Source organism: Coturnix japonica, chromosome 8 (assembly GCF_001577835.2).
Source record: "Coturnix japonica isolate 7356 chromosome 8, Coturnix japonica 2.1, whole genome shotgun sequence".
Taxonomy (NCBI): domain Eukaryota; kingdom Metazoa; phylum Chordata; class Aves; order Galliformes; family Phasianidae; genus Coturnix; species Coturnix japonica.
Window position 1 is genome coordinate 8732673 of NC_029523.1, and position 20020 is coordinate 8752692.

A 20020-nucleotide genomic window follows, 5' to 3' on the forward strand; every position below is an offset into this window, starting at 1 on the left:
CCCTCCTTCCATTACTTTCTCCATCCCTTCCACCATCCCTCCCTCCTTCCCTCCCTCCATCCCTCCTTCCTCCCCTTCCTCCATCCTTCCATCCCTCCCTCCTCCCCTTCTTCCCTCCCTCCACCCCTCCATCTCTTCCTCCCTCCCTCCCTCCCTCCCTCCCTCCTTCTCTCCCTCTCTCCTTTCCTTCCTTCCTTCCTTCCTTCCTTCCTTCCTCCCTCCCTCCCTCCCTCCCTCCCTTCTTAATTGGAAATGCCATCTGCAGGTCAATAGAATAGACGCTTTGCCACATTAGATTTTCTCCAGTATAATTTAGTATCTCTAAGTATATTCAGCTTTAGGTGGTTTCCCCAAAACATTCACATTCTTTGAAGGATGAGGCAGATGAAAGATAAAAAAAAAGATCAAAGTCACCATTAAATAATAAGTAGATAGGAGGTTTGTGATAAAATCAGGAGTAGAACTGAGTCTCCCACACCCTAATTCAGTGCCTCAAACACAAAATCATTACCTTCTAATTAAAAATCTTTGTCACGGTTAAATGAAAGCAGTATAGATGTGCAGTGTGTCTGGTTTCTATGAGAATATTGTCTAAAAATATTATTCTGAAAAAAATTTTAAGCACAAGGAGGAAAGTCTCCTGAGAAAAAAAAAAAAATTTATCATGGAACATATCCCCATTTTCTGAACATGAAAGAAATTAGCACTGTGATATGAATGAGGCTCCGCTGAAGTGAACAGAAAGCCTCACGCTGAAAGCTGCTGTGTCCAGCTCTTTACAGACAAAGGCAAACATGGCTTTTTCATTACTTTTATTACATCGTATTGTATAAGTACACTTGAATCACATTTGGAAAGTTTTCTCTGTGACACTTTAGCCATTTCCAAACTGCAGTCAAGACAGTCAAGACAGGGATCAACAGAGAAGTTTATCACTTCAGAAACCATCATATTGGAGTAAATACTATCTCAGTACCTTTCTGTGAACAAATGCATTCATTCATGTGACAATTCAAATCAATCAGGGAAAATGATCCACTTCATATTATGAATTACCCATTTGTCATCCTACAGTTTCAAGTAATGTGGGGTATGTGGCCTGTGATTGATCCACGCACCCATTTAGAACACTGGAAATCACCGCAAACACTTAAAAATTTTACATTAAATAAATAAATAAAAAGGCTCTCTATTGAAATAGGAACATTGGGTATAGTCACTGCAGTGCATGGAGATATGCAGTGAGGTATCTGGAGTGAGAGGAGCACTGAGAGACCTAAGAGGCCCTGGAAGAAATCCAACCCAGCTTCAGCAGTGCTTACAGTCTCACAGTCTCACACGGGTTGGAAGGGACCTTAGAGATCATTGAGTCCAGCTCCCGGGATTCGAGCCTCCTGTGTAGCAGAGCAGCACTTCTACCACTTGCACCACAGAGGGGATTCATGTAGAAACATCTAAGAAAGAAACTGAGGACAAACAAAGTCCAGTCATCATCCCATGCCTTTACTCAAGAGTGGAGAAATACTCACATCTGTGACCCAAAGAAGAAAATATGCAGGATATGACTATATACAATATATATGACTATATACAATAACAATTTACCCAGAAATGTAAACATCCAATTTTCTACTCCATTTAAGTGAAATCAAATTCATTTCCTTAGGAAATAACTGGGGAAAAATAAATAAATAAATGGATTTCACCTAGTCCAATAATAAGCAGGAAAAAACCCAGAGATTACACAAAGAGAAAAGAAGAAAAAGATGGAACCTGACTTTGCAAGTTACTGACTGACACATTCATATGAGTCCTGGTTCCTGTCCTTGCACCAAAGGCTATTTAAGTATTTCAGTTAATTGCTGTTCAATTTGAAGGGCTTTTACAGGGAAGAAACACATTTTCTTCCCTGCACTTGTCTGAGCCACAGCCACAGCAGAGAATATTACTGAGCTCTGCAGAGTTCTCATGTTTCTATAATAATATTCATGTTTGCTGAGGCTGCATTAAAGGGGGTTTGCTAGCTTTGCTGCCTGTTTGCCTGCTGAAAGGCAAGCAACAATCTAACACTGCAGAAAAATAACATAGTATGGACACCTTTAATTTTAAACTGTGTGTATTTCCTGCAGTGGGTTATACAATCTCCATTTCCTTAATATTTCATTTAAATACATCCAATGTAATGGGATCTTGGAATTTTAATACCACATCACTTGTAAATGGAACTTCATCTCATTCCAGAAGAGCAGTGTTTGCATTTGGCCCAGAGCAGAGGACAGTGACTAGGGCACTTGAGAATCTAAAAGCACTTTGGAATGAGTCATTATGGCTGCACTCTCCTTCAGAAAAAAACCACGAACAATCCCAGTCTGTGGGGTATGGTTTTATAAAGGGTGCACGAGCAGTTGTCAGGAACCAAATATGTGCCTAAAGGAAGGAATAATTAGGAATACATCTGGCAAATTGACACAAATTGTAAACATTAATAACAATTGTCTCAACAAGTATTTCCAACTTCCTTTCACTTTGTTAGAGGCAAAGCCCTGCAAAGATCAATGCAGGACCAATTTTCAAAGTTTTTATTCACTCTGATTGGATAATTCATACTGTTCTTGATCCACTTTAGTTCCATCAGCAGCAACATTTCCCCCTGTACAACACAGTGACGTTGACAATAAAGAGTCATCATTAAAAACAATGGTGGTCTAGAGAACAGAAAAAGGAAAGGGAGATGTTACAGACAGACGCTGGGAAAACACACACCACATTTAGCCATATTGCAACAAATTGTAGGAAAAGATGGAGATCATTTGTCAGTTATCATGATGACATTCTCTGTGCTAGAGAATTTGGAGAAGTTTGAACTACACCAGCTTACAGATTACAGTGCTCATATCCACAGTGCAATCTACAGGAATTCTTCAATCTGAACAAATCTCAAAGATTTGTGAGCAGTACAACAGATTCTTCCCATTGTTATGTTGTAGGCAAAGTAATACTTTGCAGAGATCCATTACCATACTTAGAGAAGGTCACTATATAAAGAACATTTGGACTTGTCTTACCTCAGTCCATCGCCTAGAAGTGTTCTCATGGCCAAAGACGTGCCAGACCTATTAAAAGACAGCCTATAAAGCTGTAGCTGGTTGTCACTGAGCCTTCCCTTCTTATCCAGAAAAAGATGAAGCCTTACTTCATTTCAAAGCCAAGTGAAGGGAAATTGCTCATGTGATGTTTATTCTGCTTAAATACACCCTCAGAGTTCCCTGCTTTATTGCTCAAGTACTCACACTTACGCTCTTGCACAGTGGGAGTTTTGAGGAATAAAAGTATAATTAAAAGTAGTAGCACATTAACTGAAGAGTTTACAATTGAAAAGCTGGTACCAAAGTGAGTCTAATCCCTTTCTGAAAGTGCATGAAAGAACGTATAAATTACATCCTACATAGATTAATTTACCTTTAGAGGGCCACAAAGATGATCAGGGGGCTGGAGCACCTCCCCTATGAGGACAGGCTGAAGGAGTTGGGCTTGTTCAGACTGGAGAAGAGAAGGTTGTGAGGTGACCTCATTGCAGCCTTTCAGTACCTGAAGGGAACTTATACCCAGAAGGGGAGTAAACTCTTCGAAAGGGCTGACAATAGCAGGACTAGGGGAAATGGTTTTAAGTTGAAAGAGGGAAGATTTAGGTTGTATGTTAGGGGGAAGTTCTTCACTAGGAGAGTGGTTAGGTCCTGGAACAGGCTGCCCAGGGAGGTTGTGGATGCCCCATCCTTGGAGGTGTTCAAGACCAGGTTGGACGGGGCCCTGGGCAACCTGATCTAGTATAGATGTATGTTTGGTGGCTCTGCTAGGCAGGGGGGTTGGAACTACATGATCCTTGAGGTCCCTTCCAACCCGGGTCATTCTGTGATTCTGTGATTCTGTGATTAAGCAGCTAAAGAAAATGAGCAGCTACTCAGTACAGACTCTTTACTGAATAAGTGTAGGTTGCTTAATACCAGTTCCAAGTATCTTCAGTGTCTAGGAGTGACTGGCTGACCAAAATTTATTGCAAATAATGAAGAAGGAGCTAAGGACATTCCAAGTGCTCATCAACAACAGAAACCACCAACATGAGACCTCTATGATCATCCAGTCCAACCATTCACCTACCACCAGTATTTCTCCACTAAACCATGTCCCTTAATACAACATCTAAACGTTTCTTCAAGACCTCCAAAGACAGTGACTCCATCACTTCCCTGGGCATCAGTGCTATCTTAATATCCAAACTGAACCTCCCCTGTTGCAGCATGAGGCCATTCCCTCCCTTCCTGTCACTAGATACACACAAGAAGAGGCTGAACCCCACCTCGCCACAATCTCCCTTCAGGTAGCTGTGAAGTGTGATGAGCTCTCCCCGGAGCCTCCTCTTCTCCAGACTAAAAAATTCCACTTTCCTCAGATGCTCCCTATAAGAATTTTGATATTAGATAAATTTCACCCAACTGGCTACAGATTCAGACATCTAAAGGTGTATAAAATGCTATATAAATGTCCAGAAAAGTCTGCAATTTTTTTTTTTATTTAATTGTCTAAACATTGAAATCTAATATGGTCATCTGAATATGGTCATTTTTTTCCAGTGGAAATTTAGCCGCAGCTCATTACCATTCAAGATGCTGAAAAAGTATCTATTTTTAATACTGTGAGGCTTTATCTCAAGAAAACTGAATTTAAAGGATTTGTTCATTCTGTTTTTCATTTTAGTAACTGCTTAGTTAAGTTTTTTAGGACAAAATGTTGACCAGTTTAGCATTACAGTAAATAAATTGCTTCTTACTATGAAGAAATATTCAGAATTTGTGAATAATTCCCTGTTCTGTAATTGTTTTTCCTTTCTATTGAAAACTTTAAGAAACTTGATGAGAAATCATATATGAATATGTACATACATATGATAAGGAAAGGTTTTCAGAAGACACAACTGCTTGTAGATTAATGGAGTGGTGTAGACATTGCTGCCCCTAGATGTTTTTTCTTCCTCTCTTTGCAGATTGCAGCCCCACACTGCCCCAGATTGCCCCACATTGCCTTGTGGGTTCTAGGAAAGCTCCCAGCATCCTAAAGTCATGTCTGTACTGACTTTCCACCAAGGCAGAGTAAGAGCCCTCAGAAGGGTTGCTGATACAGCTGAGCCCTGGAGAGAAGATCTAATACAAGGGCAAGAGTGAAGGTAGAGGTCGATCATGCTCTACTCTTGTACATCAATTTGCAAAGTGATGACCTATCTCTATTCTAAAGATCACAGGTGTCAAGTCATAGGCATGATAAAAGAGTTCTGTTGTCTTAGGACTCAGCACTTTCTACAAAGGAGAACCTTGCTTGTACCTTATAGCGGACACTTCAAGTTTTGCTTGTCAAAACAGATATTGGCTTTGCAGGGCAGTCAGCAGTCTTCTGCTCTCACAGCATAACTGGTAATGGTTTTAAACCCATATGTATTAGTAATCAGTTGTTCAGTGTGCTCTTTATATGCCATGTATTTTTGTCTTCAGATGAGTTTTGAACTTCAGCGAGATATACCAACATCTCTGGAACTTTCACAAAACAAAAAAGCAGAAAACACTGTATGCCAGGTTACTTTCTTGTGCACAATTATAGCAATCATGATAACAACTCACTACAATTCACATTTTTTTTAAGGGCATCAGATTGATTATGTAAACAAAACACTACACAACAGGCTTGAAAAGAAAATGATTTAAAAGGAGGAATGAAATCTAAGACACATAAGGTATGTGTTCACTAAAAATACTCCTCTCTTGACTGCTTCCTATAGAGACTCATTTTTCTCATCTAACCTAAGGAATGCGTGATGAATACAGCTAAAACTGCACGTCCAAAATAGAAACAAAAAATCTAAAAGCAAGAACCAAACAGCCCCTTCAAAGTGTCATAACTTCAAAGTATCATAACTGAGAGCACACAAAAACTGTATGTATATTTTTTTAAGAAGATAATAAATTACATATATAATACTGTTCTGTCTTTTGAGGGGCTGGAGGGTAAACTCCTTGTAGTTATAAACTGTGAATTAAAGATAAATGAGAAGCAATCTAACTATTACAGTGGCCTCAGGTAGTGTTATTTATTTATTTTTTATATATTTTCTGTAATACACCTAACAATGTCTAAATGAAACATTCATTAAAAGCTAATGGCATTAATTCTTAATGAAAAAAAAAAATTCAATGGCACCAGAAGATGTTCAGCTAACATTCAGAATTTAACACCTCTCTCCCTTTCCCTTTCTGCTCATCTCAGCAGCGTGTGCACTCCCTAACCAACTTGGCTTCAGCATTAGAATAAGGTCTCTGATTTTTGGACACTCTCATTTTATTTGATTCACTAGCCTCAATTCCAATTATACTGTACTATACTGTGTTACCTTGTATTTCAGTACCCTGTTTAGTGAATTGTTTTGTTTCTCCTCACATCATTGCTGCTGCTTTGTTTTCAGGCATATCTCCCTATCCTTTTTCCCTTCTCCCCTTCTCCCTTTCCAGGGGTGTGGGCCTGTGTGTCTGTGGGTCCCTCCGCCCCTTTAGTCACGGAACTGGGCTGAACTGGACTATAAACCATTGACAAAAAACATGTCACACTACTCATCTGAATCCTAATTAGTCAATATGAGGCAAGCAGTTGGGAAGATAAATTTTCAAAGCATAAATAAGTTATCCATCCTGTCTTAAGCTTTCAGAGCCACTATTAAACCAGTGCTTATGTGAGTGGCTTCTGTCTACAAATGCATCACATGGACAAGTAATCTTATGTTTTTAGAGGCATAACAGGTTGTAGATTTTCCATTCTTGGATATATTCAGACAGGAAATGGTCAAGGCACTGAGCAAGCTAAAGTACCTTCTATGTCAGCTATGCTCTGAGTGAGGGAAGGACTAGGTGACCTCTGGGGTCCACATCCAGCATCAATGGTTGAAATGAATAGAATGGAAATAGAAAAGAAATAGAAATAAAATTAGAATGATTCAATTTAACAGATTAATATATTTAATTTACTAACTAAATGTTAAGCTTGATGTAGATAAAATGTATATAATTGAATAAAGTAAAATTCTATTATTCAGAAAAGCAGCTATAAAATTATGTGCTCGTTGAAGTAAAAAATTGAGCATTACTATGGGAAACAACTCAATTTTCATGTAGGTTACAAATCATATTCCTAAGTGTCTAAGATATTTGGTGACAAATTAAATACCCACTCTTGCTTTCCATTCTTCCATAAAGCAGTAGGCATTTATTTTTAAAATGCTTTATTTCAAGCATGGATTTATTGTCAATGTTTGAAAAGAATGTGTCCTAGTATAAAGTAATATAAACTTTTTGTTGTTGTTGTTGCTGGGGGGGATGGATAAGCTGAGGAGAAAATTACAATATTGGATTTTAAGATACAAAATCTGAGATGCAATAGAACTTAAGAATGCAAAATTAGAGCAGCTAGTGAAAATCTTTTAAGGCCTATAGGGCAGTGAAACACAACTGTAGAGTGTCTCACTCTGAAGGACAGGCTTTCTTCTACTCGTGAGAGCCTCTAAACTCTGTCTTTGTGCAAACAGTGAGCCCTGAGGAGTTATAAGAAAGAAAACTGACTGCACAAATGACGTTTCCTAGATTGAGTTTGCAATCTCTTTGTGCTTGGGTAATCTTCCTCCCAAATCTCATCGCTTCATTTAACTAAAAGTCACTGTGTTTACAAATATTTGTTCACTAACGTGATTAACATACTTACATAAGGCTATTGTTTTTTATTCCTATTGCCTGAGATGTACACTTGCATGAAATTCAACCACCATTCATAGAAAAAATGCTCTAGGATATTTTTCAGTCCTCTAAAGTAATGTTCTACCTGGACTGAATAAAATAACCTGAATCCTTCAAATTACTGTTGTTGGTATTTTGGTTTTTTTGTGGTTTTTGTTTTTTTTTTTTCCCTCTGGGTTATTGCATACTTTATAAGAAGAATTCCATAGCAAGATTGTAACTGTTTGTGAATAAAGAATGATGATATTGATCTAGTTCCCATAGTTATAAAATATAAACCAATTACCAAAGAATAACCGTTCCCAATTTTTAGTTTCTATATTTTGTATTCCATTGCATGTTCCCAGTCTTGTCCAATAAATCCATTTACTCTGATGGTAAAAATCAGCGTTGTATCATGGGAGTACATTATGGATGTTTTCAAGATACCATCTATGATAACCTCCCCAATGGATTTATAATTAATCAATAAACATAAGTGATTACTCCCATGATGATATGTACATGTTTTGACTTTTCAGTATGTGTCATTGTTTATCACTCATGTATGAGGAGTAGCCTGCACTCAAGCAGATCATCCCATGGTCTTAGACTGAGGCATTTTGCCATTTATTTGCTGTACTTCAAAATGAAAACTTTTAAAGTTGAAAAAACAACAACAACAACAACAACAACAAAACACCCACAACACATTTAGATTCTATTTTAAAATGAAGAAGATATAAAATCATATTTCACAGCCTTTTTATGAGCTAAAGCCAGTTAGGCTAAATACATTCCTAGGGAATTCAGTAAAAATTACTTTCTGTAATCCATTTGCTTCTTGTACCAACCAATCTATTTTGAATAAATGTGTAATTCACAAATTCATTTCCTTTAGCCAACAAAATGGGAGTTGGCAGCCCCAGCCCTTCTGACCTCTGGCTGTCCATGGATTCTGCAGTGGAAAAGAATGGGACATGTAAGAAGGCTACAGCAGGATGGACTCCCCAGGAGATGCCACCACATTCTTCGCTATTTCTTACAGAAACATAAAACTCTTCCCAGGTTTTTCCTGTGATGTTACCAGTTTTCATCATTCTTCTTGCACAAATGCAGGTTTATCCCCATTTTTTCTTATATTCTGAGTCCTTTCTCAGTATCCTGGGACCAGTGAGACCAGATACTAAGGCAGATTTAGACTTAGATAACTGCATGAGCAGCAAATATGGAAATGAGATCCTTTCCTTCCACCTTGCAATCTCACCAGTTCCAGCAAATATGTTTCACCAATACTGAATTCTCCAAGCTCTTTCCAGACCCAGTTACTCCCTGAGCCTTCCTGTCTCTTCCCCTCAAATCTTCACATCCCTCTCCAAGTGCTTGTTTTGCTGCCCCACCAAAGCTGAATTTTATCTACACAATGACTTCTTCTCATTTTAGGCTCACTAATACTAGGCAAAAGACAATAAATAAGGAAATGAATAAATAAATAAATAAATAGATAGATAAATAAATACTATGTTGGCTTCAGAAGCCTGACTTCTACCTCATAATCATACACCTGCAGCTCTGTAACAGACAAATGCAAAAGACAATCCTACATTCTTAGACTGTAAGCAGGAAAAGACTATTTTTTAATGGCCAAAATGAGTGCATCTGCAAGGATTGCCATACTCCTTGATCACTTTAACAAGCAACTCTCATCAAGTAATTCTTCACCGTTGGGATCTGTGAGTTATTTCACTAGAACTAGTAAGAAAAGCACTAATCGCTGAAAGAAAAGGAAATCAAATCACTACAAACCTATCAAAAAACCATTTCCATTACCAGTAAAAACTGAGGACATAGAATACAAAGTTAACACAACCCATGTAACTGGATCCTCTCTTATTGTGATGAACTTTTCTGCAGAGAAAGGAGCAAAAGCGAAATTGAGAATATGGGCAAAAATAAGTCACTCGAAGTCTGAATGCTGAATTTTCTACCAAAGCAATGCTTAACATCAGCTTTATTCTAATATTAAAAAAAAAAAAAAAAAAAAAAAAAAGATAAAAATAATTGAACCTTCTACCAAAGTCAAAAGTAATAGCTTACATTAAGATATTGATTTGTGGTTGTTTGTGCTCTACAGCATACACTGAGGATGTGAAACAAAATGAATTTCAGAAAAACTGAACCCAGTTTACAGAACACTTGTCCTTTAGATAAAGAAAAAAAAAAGAAGAAAAAAAAAAAAGATGTGTCAATTTCTCTTTTTTTCTTTTTAATGGTAGTTAACGTTTCAGTTTTTCTTTTATGTACCTCTCATAATAAGAGGGATGGAAAATCATGTCAAACATTGGAATCTAAGTTTTCCAGGCCCACTTGCCAAAAATGTCAGAAAGTTGTCAGGTTTTATGTCTGCTTAAAAACAAAACAGTAATAATACAGCTTCTACAGGAGCGCTGATTTTCATCTGACATGTTGATAAGGCAGGTTGAGCAGAAATTAGACAGGTCTGGAAATGATGGGGGAGCAACAAACTCTAGCACGCATCACAGTTTTCAACAACCAACATCCCTTCTGCATAGTTATTAAGAGATGATTTAATTAATAGGACCACAGTACATTCAAATCTATTCTTTTGAAACAGTCCTGCCCAGTCAGTTGCATTTATCCAGGTGTTCTCAGGAGGCTCGAAATAATACAATTGTCACTGTGATTCTGTTATTTTGTTTTGTTTGTGTTTTTAATGTTATGCACAGAATTATTGTTCTAATGCTTTTCACCTCAATGGTTTAATTGAATATCAAATGCTTCTGAAAATTTTAGAAATATTATACCTACCAAAAAAAAAGATCCTGCTTTAACATCATTTTGCTTACAGGAGAAAAAAATCATAAAATGAATATAATATCATTTTATCTGAGGGATGCCTTATCTAGGGTTTTCCACTGATCACCAGCCAGCAGTAGCCCCTGACACCTGCATTCAGTGACAATTGTGAAGATGGCTCTGTCTGTTTTGGTTGGTTTTTGTTGTTGTTGTTTTTGTCTGTCTGTTTTTTTACCAGTGACTGCAGTAATTGCAAACTGATGTGAAGTTCATGGACCTGAATCATATTGGATTTTTTAATTGTACACTTCATTAGCATAATTCTCAAAGGAATTAATTGTCATGTGAATGATGCTGTTTCCATCCAGGTATATATATTCTCATCAGTAATGACTGTTAAAGACCCCATGTGGAAATGTGAACTCTAAGTCCCCAGCTTCTGTCTTGGAGCTGCCATTTATGTGGGTCTGCATCATCTCCTGTAATTTTTCATCAGGTGATTATACATTTTTAAAGGGAATTTAAGATATGACATTTAATAGCGTAGGACCGTTAAAATAAGCTTTTAAAGGTAAACATTTTAATGAAAATCTCACAACATCATACAGCAGCAAAGAAAGAAAAGGGAGGCGGTGTCTTTTGACAAAATTACTCTGTGAGGATGGAGAGAAATAATGGTAATTTTGCAGAATGTGACTGTTTTTAAAGCTTATACCCCAAAGACAGAATGGAAAAATCTTTCCCTTAGTAGAGGAAATGTCTTATCTGGATGAGACAGGATGCTTTACACGCTTTGTGAGCAGCACGCTGAGGAGTGGTACATGCTTGGGTTGTAGATGAGAGAAGCAAAAAAAGGAAGTGTGAGAGGTACTCAAACTGCTGGCAGTTTAGAATCCAGATTTATGCTCTGAATTTCCGTAAGGGAACAATGGAACAATGTTGCTCCTGAAAATCTCTGATGGCATAAATTTTCCCAACCACCTGTAGCTCTGCCTGCATTTTCTACCAAATCTGCCTCCAAGCAGGTGGGCACCACACTTCCGTAATAACTTGGGAAACAAGCAGACCACCTGCCTCAGATAACTAGTGCAATCTGGCATGTCTAGACTAAGATCCAGTCTCTGGCAGGGCTGAAGATTTCCTTAAGTGTGGGAAAACTCCCACCCCTCTGACTTTTAGCCTACGAGTGTAATAAGATGCTAATAGGGGACAGCTGCAGAGAGGTTGTCTGCCATGATATACAGACTTGTATAACCTCCTCTTCCTCCCTAAAACAGAAGCCAACTTGTGTTGGATGGTAGGCCACTCCTCTTGTATTCAAATGCTATGCAAGATATGTAGCATTGTAGGCGATTGTTGATGGGGTTACACAGAAGGGAGGTAAAACGCCTTCCAACTACTTACTTGAAAGGGGTGGAAAGAGATAACTAGTGCAATGGTTTCTGTCTCTGATCTCCCAGCAGAACAGATGGTACAAAATCAATGTTTTTATTGAAAGGTGAAAATAAACCGCAACCTTCCCTTCTGCACTCAGGTAAATTACAAGCCATGGAAGAAGGATGCTGCATGGTATTTTCATAAGCATACACTGATAATTGGCTGAATAAGGACTTAAAACTCATCAGAATAGGTTTTCTCTACTCCTAATTTTAATTTTTAAGGGTAGGTTAAAAGTCAATATTCACATACACCAGCACAGCAAACATTTAGGTGTGTGCATAGATTGAAAGACAGTAGATTACAGCACACAGGAACTGCCATTCAGATGAGTTTTTTGTGGTTGTTGGAATATAGCCTTTAATAGAGTTAGAAACACTACTTGAATTATTTGTCAGTCATGATTAGCACTGACACAACCATACAATCAACAAGCTAACAAGTGCAACCTCTTCAGTGCTGTATTATGCTAAAACTATTTAAGCAATATAAATAATGCCTTGACTGAATACCTTCAGTGAAGAAAGGGTAAGCTAGTTCAAACTTTCATTTTTATGTATTATGGACTCCATTCAACAATGCTCATTTATATAACTCAGTCATGCTACTTTTAATATCTTCAGAATTAAGTTCATGTTCATTGAAATCCTCTAACCTATCCAGTTAAGTAAATGAGGCTGAAAAATGTGTTTTTACTATAAACTGCGGCCTTTACTATGGTTATTACAGTCCATTAAACCAATTTGGTGCCTCTTTGTCAGGAAAGACTTGTACATACTGTTACGCAGAAGTCTGCTCTGAATGGCAGCAAAAGCTTAACTTTTTTGTGTGAATTCTCAAGCTGAGTACTTTGGTCACATGTAGAGTAAGTGTAAAAATGAATTACTCAAGGTAGCCAATCTCCTCTTTTAAGTGTTATGTTTTCAAATGAAAAGCAAATGAGAAAGTAATAGGATAGAATTATGACCAAATAGAAATCAGACTAAGTTACTTTCCATTCACATAGAGACATGAAGGACTGAGGCCAGGTGGGCCTCAGTAGCCGTAGTAATTGCAGGAAATGCTAAAAGGCTCACAATGGTAGATTTCCAGGATGGTGGTAATATGAAGATTTTTACATACAAAAAAATTGCCAGGGTAAAAAAATAAAACATTTCATCACTACAAATGATTATTAGCAAGATAATTATTACAGAGATTACAGGCCTCTTAAATTTAATAATAGGTGAATCATAAAATCACAGAATCACCGAGATTGGAAAAGACCTGCAAGATCATCCAGTTCAACCATCCACCTATCACCAATACAACCCCACTAAGCTATGTACCTTCATACAACATCTAAACTTTTCTTGAACTTTTCATGGATGAGGACTCCACCATCTCCATTCCAGTGCCTGACCACTCTTTTGGAGAATAAATTTTTCCTAATATCCAACCTGAACCTCCCCCGGTGCAACTTGAGGCCATTCCATCTCATCCTATCACCAGTTACATGTGAGAAGAGGCCAACCCCTCTTTACCACAACCTCCTTTCAGGCAGTTGTAGAGAGCTGTAATGTCTCCCCTGAGCCTCCTCTTCTTCAGACTGAACAATCCCAGTTCCCTCAGCTGCACCTCATAAGACTTGTGCTCCAGACCCCTCATAGTTTTGCTGCCCAAAGAACTAGACCAAAGTTAGAAGAGCAGCAGGTTCTTAAAGGATAACAGCACCAACACTGGCCTTTCTTGGATTTAAGAAACACTGCAAACTCTGAAGTGCTAATCAAGATCATCAGATCACATTAAGGGCCTGGGTCCCAAACTTAATTCTCCACATCGGATAGATTTCCCACCATAAAACAGCATTCTTTTTCCCAAGAGATATATCACAGTCAGAACTACCAAACTCTCCTAGAAGTAAAGGAGAATGTCACACTTTGAAATTTTCTGGGTTCATGTCTTTCACAGTTTTCCAAAATATCGTGAAGTAGACTTATACCTACAGTTAAAAGTGCTATTTTAAAGTAACTCTTAATCTGACACTGAACTGTTCCACATTAAATATGTTTCAGTGATACTGAGAATGATCTTGCTCAGTCTGCAAGTAATGAGATATTTTCTTCCCATTGGTCAGAGACCAGCAAATTATGCGAGCAGTGCTTTCCTGTCTCTTGTCATCAGCAACAAGGAACAATGTGTAACACAAAACTCTGCCTTTATAATTACCTTATAAATATGTTCAGCTTAAAAGGTCTTCACATATTCCCTTTTCAAAACCAGCAACCCTTGGGCAGCAAAATACATCCAGTTCTGGTATATTTTTTCCCATGCATGCACTTGGAATGTCCCTGTTTCTCCTTGCTCCCTTCAAAAGCCCAAAACTGATGTGACAAGTTCACTGGAGCTTGCAGTGCCTCAGCATTAATTGCATCTGAAAGACTCGGCATGGCTCACTGAGGACACCAAGCTGCCAGGGGAAGACTGGAAGATCTGTGCTTGCTTCTGCTAGTCACTAACAAATACAATCCTGAAAATGATGAGTAGTGGGGAAAAAAGCACCAGCTCCTTTATCTCCTTCACCTGTTCAGGAGCTTAAACAAAGCTACATGTTGGAAAACACCCTCATGTCATGTTAACCTCCCAAAATGATCCCAACTGCAGTTACAAGTAAGGGACCACTCCTTTGTAGGTATGCTATGGCTGGAACCAAGTTGCCTCCAGGTCCTTAAATCAAAAGCCGTGTGGAACACAAATAATTTTGAGAGAGCTGTTCAGTAAAGAAATCTGTTCTCTGAGGATCCGTGCTGCCTTTCAGCTGGACGCTCTGTTCTCTGCAGCTCCTTTTCAGTGCAGTGCAGCTGAAAACCCAGCAGGCAGCCCAGGAGCAGCACCCTTGTTGCCAGCCTTGAGATAGTCAGCAGTCACCAGAGTCCTTTGGCTAGTGCTTTTCATTCTTCAAATGCGCTGGAGTCCTGCTTTCCTACTAAGTGTCACTCTTGACTGTAGAGAATGGCAGGGAAAGCAGCCTTCAATGTACAGTAGGTTTACACGGTGATGAACACTGCCACAAAGTGCATGTGCTGGGAATAACGCTTTAGCTACATTCCTGAACACACACATACGCACCTTTTGGAGCCCTTTGGAAAATACATTTCTATTGGCTCATCAACAAGGAAAATAAAATTGCTGGCAGCAAGAACTTTACATACTCTAAAAACAAGAAGTGCATTAGCATCTTTATTACAAGCGTAATTGTTGTTTTTTAATTTGTGATTGTGGTAAGGGTCACCAGTTAAAATACACCACTGTAAAATCTGCAATTTAAATTTCATTTCACTCTGGAATATAGAAACAATTTACATAAATAGTATCCATTAATCATTAAAAAAAAAAAAAGTTAGATGTAAGTTAGGCTCATACTTTTCTTGTGATTATTTATAGATTTGTGAAGAAATTTGTTTTCCCACAGAAGAATTAAAGCTTTTCTGAAAACAAAATCACATTCTTTCACAGGGTATGAACTCAAGCAAGTAAAACAGAGGACTTATTATTATTTGATCCTCAGTGGTAACCTCAGAAATGCGGGTTTAACTGTTTGCCTTTAAGGCAGAAGACTTTCACTTCAACCAAGTCCAAGGTAAGACCTTATGTATCCCAAGTTTAAGCCTCTGCTCAGAATACCAGTTTCAACTAATCTGATTTACATGTCCTACTTTACATTCAGGGAAGGGGGCGGGGATGAAAGAAGGAAAGAAAAAGGAAAAGAAAAAAATAGAAACAACAACAACAAAAAACATTCTGAGAATACTGAGTGCTACTTCAACATCCTCTGTAGATTGACTTTGTGCCTCCGCGATTAACACAGATAATAACCACCAGCAATTTACTCCAGACTTTCAGCACAGCCTTTTGAAGACAGCTGGTTCCAGAAGCAGAAACAATCCTTCCTTTTCTAATGAAAGACTAAGAATAAATCTGCATACTCTTTCTGAAGAACATATCCAGTCAGCAAAGATGCAAGATATTCTATGTCCTCTGCAAAACCATTCACACAGATTATCTGTCTATAAAATCCAAAGAAAAAGTACTTTACCCTCCCAGGTTATTCATCTTGAACTCTGGGATACCATGTAAGGTGTATCATATATACGATATGCCAGCATGATATATCATACCATGATATAGAATGTTACTGGCAGGAGCTTGTTCTATAGCAGTGGAAAGAGTTAGTTACTGTAAGCTGTGCATTCGTGCATTCTAAGATGATACTTTGGAATCACAAAAAAAAAAACAAAAAACAACAACAACAAAAACCACATGATTTTTTTGCTAGATCTGAATTCAAGAGGAGACCTTTCTGTTACACAACAATTTCTTGTTACTCCCAGAAAGCAAGGCACACACTCTGTCATTTGCAAGTAGGTAAGCAAAAGCAATTCTCTCTCATCCATTTGCACAACAGAAGAGATCAGCGGTATCTGCTGAGGACAGCATCCTTAGCTACTCAGATTTTCTCTGATTTTTAATTCAGTAGATCCTTGTTTGTAAGAATATTCACCATTTATTTTAAAGAATTACCTTTTCTGTGCCTTCTACTTGTTTCTCCATTCCAATTTCTCTCAGCAGTCAGTCTATATAAATTCATCTCTCTTGCACAGCTGAGGAATCAATACAAAATGTGCTTCCTCAATTCAAAGAGAAATCTTATCTTCTCCCATCTTTTTTTCTGTAGAAAAAAAGAAACTGTCATCCTCTGATTAGCTGAAGGCTATTGTTTTATACAAGCATAGCTTACCTCTTTATTGACTGTGGGGTTCTCTAACAGATGTTGTCAATGACATTTCCAGGCTCTGGGGTAAAATCCCATATCAAATTATATGACACAACAGCACTTCAAGTTGTGACTTTAAGTTCCTTCTACAGAAGACTTTGCTGTAAGGATCGTTGGACTGGATTCAAGTTTCTCATATGGATCAGGCAGATCCCAGAGAGAGCACCAGTGGGAGTTAGTCTGTGAATCCTTCCTTTTCTTCAGAGAAAACTGAAAGAACACAGGAGGAGTGCAGCTCAACACCCAATTTCTGGATCTTCTTGAAAACTGAGCCTGGTGCGCATCAGTAGGACACTGTCCTGTGACCAGAAAGTCCCCTCCAAAAGCTAAACGAGGAAGGATGATTTTTGGTTTCAGGGCTGCAACTTCTAGCTCTTACTTCACTTGGAAGTTTCATATCTCAACACGCCAGAATGAACTGCTCACTGTTTAAAATCTCAAATTTTAAATAATTCAATAATTCGATGTTCAAAGCATAAAAAATACACTTTAAAAAAAAATTCCTTTGTAATCTACTACTTTTGAGGTTGATTCTTTATCTCTTCATAGAATGCCCATGGTAACATGATCTTAAGATGCACTTCAGCCCCACACTGTTAAGGCTTACAATAACACATTTTGTAAAGCCTGGAATACCACAGTATCTGTTCCCATTTTCTCACTGTTTTGTTATACTAATTGTCACCACATTAATATGTGTTATTGTATAAACCATAAAAGTTTATTAATGCATCTGCCAGGATCCCTGTACGTGCTGCAGAGCACCCCAGGGATCTTTAGAGTGAAGCAATTTAAACATCAGCCTTTGCTCAAGGCTATATTCAAAACCACAGCCAAGGCCTTGTCAGCAGAAACATTTAGTTATTTCACCTGCGTATTAAAAACAGCAAGGAGACAGAAAACTTAATGGCTTTTGTAATCTCATTGCAAATGCATACAGGAGAGATGCTTAAGTTTTAATACATTTTTTTGCTAGGTCATTGACCTTAACTTGTTTGAACTTCTTTTTCTCCCCTCCATTTAAGATGGAAAATCAGCTTAAACTTTATTTTGTGGCCTCAGCTGAAGGGAAAAACACTAATAATGGGCCTTGTATAAACAGGGATCAAGTGAACAATCTCATTTAAAATTTCAAGAACAACTGTCAGACAAAAAAAGTTTCTGATGCTATTCCTGAAGGACAAGAGTCAGCCCTTGAACTCTCTGTATGTGGTCTTCATTATGGTGTCTTGGCATACACCCAGATGCTGTGCCCTATAGATACCTCTTAAAAATGTATGAGGGCCTAGAGAGCACAGCAGGGCAGCAGAAACCTCCCGAATTCTGCATATCAACATATTCATTAAGCACAATCAATAATTAATATGTCATTCCAATGTAACATATGAGTTAAATTATTTTTGGCCAAGACTGTTCTGAAAAGGTTCAAAAATATTCAGCCTTCAGTTTATTGTTCAAAGTTAATCTCAAAACAAACATCTTAGTAGTAACTGGTAAGCAGTTTTCAACCTCTTTTCAACATAAGACATCAAGAACTTCCCAGTAAGAAAGAGAGATCCCACAACTGAAAATTTAAGCCTGTTGTTGATATTCTCCTCTTCTTAGCTTGTGTGGGTCTCATATAGGGTCAAGAGGAGGGCAGTGCAGCATAAAGGCTGCAGACAAATACTGAGTTCCACCAAGTGTAATTCCTGATGATGGTCCACTTCTTGGACCTCCAGGAGTATAACTATGACTTAGAAAAAGACCATCTCTATAAAAGGAAAGCTGTATTCCAGAAAAATACAAAACAAACCCTGCTTTTGTCATTTGAGTGCAGTGCAACACTGACAGTGTAAAGCAAGCAGAAATCTTAATGAGAAGAACCTGTACCATCAGAATATGCAAGAACTGTGAAATAACTTTGTTATGGGGCAGCAAAGTTTCTATTCATTTTAGAAGTGTTCATTTGAAAGCATTATTATAATTTTGAAACAAAATGATGAATCAACAATTAATTACAATTAATTAAAAGCTGAACATACCCTTAAAGTAAAATATATTACAAACAATTGATGGAATAGAAGTCCAAAGCCAGACTTTCTCTTCTAAGTACAACAGCTCTCTTGATTCTGTCTGCAGTACATGAGCCTTTTTCTCACTCATTTCTTGGCCATGAGCTATCTAGTACTGACAGCAGAAAAGTTAAAAATAAATATGCTTTTAATGCATTTTCTGTCCTCCATTAAATCTTCATCTCTCTTGGTATGAAGTGAGAAGGGTAACAGAACAGTAAATTGCAAATTATTTTGGAGAAATGGTCAGTTTCTCTGCTATCAAGTAGAATAGAGGGAGGGAAAAGAAGAGATAAAAATGTCATTGCAAACATGATAATTTCCTGTTCTCTATTTGTTGCTTCCTCTGCATTTGTCTTAGTAGGATTAAAATGATGTTCTCTCAAGTATCCAAATCATATTATTACCACTTCAGAAATGTTACAGGACTTTGACATTCATAACAACAGTGTAAACTATTTTTCAACAAATCCTGATTTAAATGGAGTTTGAAATGTTAAAATATGAGATGCAGAACCCTACAAAATGATTACATAATACGCTCGGGGGTTTTTTTTGTAAAAATCTATCTCCATTGAACTATTAGATTTTGAGAATGAAATGGTCTGAAAGACAATTTAATTTCCACAAGAATTATTGGTCTTTGCTTGAAATTGGATATTGGGTTCTGTCACTGATGATTAATTTAGGATGTGATGAATAGCATCAGATGTGGAAGTTATACTTTGCATAAATAATATCAGAAGTTAGATATTCTTTTCCATTAAATGTATAGGTATTTGACAACTAAAAAACAAGAATACAAGTGTATTATTTAAAAGTGTGATTTATGACCAAAAAAAAAAAAAGCAAAATAATAGTCTAGTCCTGTACCTGCTAAACAAGGCTATGCCCTACAATGGCTCTGCACTAAAATGTTTGCATGAATAAACATTTTGGACTTGGATGTAAATTATCTTTTCTTCTTCTTCTTCTTTTTTTTTTTTAAGAATTTTATACTCTTATTTCGCTATTAGCAAAGTATTTTCAGTCATTTAACAAGATGCTGCCAATCAACACTGGATCATGAAACAGGGTAAATCATCACATATATCCAG